The sequence below is a fragment of the Electrophorus electricus genome, chromosome 26 (genome assembly GCF_041902795.1).
Source record: "Electrophorus electricus isolate QZ-2024a chromosome 26, ASM4190279v1, whole genome shotgun sequence".
Taxonomy (NCBI): domain Eukaryota; kingdom Metazoa; phylum Chordata; class Actinopteri; order Gymnotiformes; family Gymnotidae; genus Electrophorus; species Electrophorus electricus.
This window is the reverse complement of record NC_137522.1, coordinates 8,764,932-8,767,830: the sequence shown is the minus strand read 5'-3', so window position 1 is coordinate 8,767,830 and position 2,899 is coordinate 8,764,932.

Below are 2,899 nucleotides of genomic sequence, written 5' to 3'. Positions count from 1 at the left end.
TATGGCTTCAGTCGCAGCTGCTCTCTGCCTCGCCCGGTAACAGCCCCGTGCAGCCCAGCTCCACTGAACACAGGGCTCGTTTGAAATTAAGAGGTATTTTTGTAATAAAGAAGCAGTGCAAGAGAGTGAGCAGTTGGAATGAATATAGAGTTACAGTAACAGGCTGCATTTTGTTAAGGCAAAGATCGATGATGGTTATAAAGAGCTATTGTTAAAGCCACAGCCTATATTCACTCGAAGGCAGTACAACATTTTATATATATGTGTGTGTGTATGTATTTATATATATATATATATATATATATATATATATATATATATATATATATATATATATATATATATGTACAGAGAGAGAGAGAGAGAGAGAGAGAGAGAGAGAGAAAGAAGCACTTTGCTTGCATATACTTCACTACAATTCTGATTTTATATATATATATATATATATATATGAGGCTGTACTGTAGAATAGTACCTTAGATTTGTACAGTATCATGAGCGTTATAAGTTCTGCATGCCCGTGTGTTCCAGGGAGCAGTAGGCCAGCGGTATATACGCGACATCGAACGGTTGTCCCTCGGGGGAATCTCGCCGCTCCGCCCATTAGGCTTACATGGTGTTAGGGCGCCCCCTTGTGCCGTAGCTGTAGAATGATCGCGCACAACCTTAGCCTAACGCTCTTAAACACACAGAACACGGTGGTTATAGATGACAAAGCACACAGAACACGTTTGATTTTGTCAGAGCTTTGATAAATAATTCGCGTTTATGGGATTTAAAAGATAGTGCATAAATAAGTGTATAAATAAATAGTGTATAAGCGCTGTGATCCTATTTATAAAGGGTAGGTTGTTTAGTTTATTTGGCTAGTGGTCCTTTGGCCAGTAACAGACAAGAGGTGAGGAGAACGACTATGCCTCGCAAAAGCTTGCCTATAGTCTGAAATTGTATACATATAAGCCTATGCATAACTGGAACCCATGTAAAGTAAGCATATCTAATAAACTGGTCAGTGAAAGCAAGCTCACTTGACTGCAAATATGGACTGTTACGGGAAAAGGGACGTAGAAGCATTCGTTCTAGGTCTTCTGTGATTAACACTAAAATCTCAATTCTCTTGCGGAAATAAATCGTAATTCACGTGTGCAATATGCATTTATGTTGTAATTACACACTGTCCTTTATTTGTAAATATATTTCATCTGAAAATGACGGCGTCATAAGTAAGCGGCAGTTCTGGCAAAGCACCGCATGGGATGGCACACAAGCTACTGTGCTGCTGTAGTGTGGCAGGGCTACAACAAAATCGTATCACTTGTCACCACTAGAGGCCGCTGTTAATGCAAGCGAGCATGTTCATGCTGACATGAGTCACTACAGTTGCACAACCCTTATTGGAGTCTAAATGACTGGTTCGTTTTAGCTTTTTGCATGTTCGGAGATGTAGCATAGGATGTGTGCTTGCTGAAGCCTTCTATTCTTGTTCTCATCTCTTGTATCCAGGGCAGAAGTAAACGAGAAATGACCAAAATCAGTAGTTACTGAAATGTCCTCTTGTGAACTACAGGCTGACCTACAATCCACATTCTATTTAACAACTATATTAATGTTACCCTGCTGTATGCATGGATTAGAGCCCAGCATCTTAACTCACCATGTCCCATCCCATCAATACTGGAAAGAATCCCGTCACTATTGGCAACAAACTACTGTTACAAGTTCCTTTATAGTACATGGACAAAATTGAAGAGGATAGCCATACCACAAATGTACAATAAAGAACTTTCATATAGATAAGGTAACCTTGCCAACGGTTGCCTAAATAGAAGAAAGCTTCCTCTAGGTTAGGCAACCACCAAGCTTTGGTCCACAGCTACAGAAGTTTTTCTGGTGATTTTTGTTCGAAGTTAGCTCTCTGGTTTTCCACTTAGATGAGATCACGGTCATTTCCTGTGGGCACAGTGAAGTCTGAGAAGTGGGCGAACATGTCGAATGTAGGTTGGAGGAAAACCTTTAAATATACTCACCGCATGAGGGCAGCAGGTTCTGGCGAGTATATTGTTCGTCTTCTATTTTTTTTTTAAAAAAAGGCCAGTTAAAGTCCAAAAAGAGATACACCACTTGGCTACTGTGCACATCACTGAAACACCTTTACAAGAAAGGACTTGAATAGTCATTAGACAGGATCATTAAGGCTGGGTAGTGGATTCTACTCAGCTAATATACAAGAGCATTAAAGAAAGAAAAAAAAAAAAACCCCACCCGTTTGGAGATCAAACATACACACACACACCCCATTTCCCGTCATCTTAATTAGCAACTGCTTTACCACCAACCTAGTTGTGTTCAAAACAGCAGCACTGTTCTTCTGAACAATGTCTGGAATGGCCCGTTTTACTTTTTTTTTTTTAATAGAGAAATGCACCATAACCAGTATGCACAACATCTGCTGCCTTCATCCTAAGGGCCACCTGTTTGACACCCGTTTTCACAGAATGAACGACCTCGCTAATTGAACATCACACTGCTGTTATTTCGAACATGCCCCTTTTTGTTAATTATTCAGTTACACAGAATAAGCAGCATACATGTGACTGCTGGGTCTGTTGGTTTATTACTCTACCACACCTTCTAGATTTTTTGCCAGTGACTGATCTAGTTAGTGATGTTGGACTGAATTTCGAACAACTGTACAGAATTTATTTTTTCTTTGCAGCAATGTGCTAGAAAATGAGGACTTCAAGGACACCAGCATTACAGGACAGACCAAAAGGTGGAGTTTTACCCCGTCTCTCCAGCACCATGCACCTTAACTTACATGACCAAATCAAAAGATCGTCTATAAATGCAAGTCATGGTTTTAAAAACTGCATAACTGACAACACAGACCAACCTGATG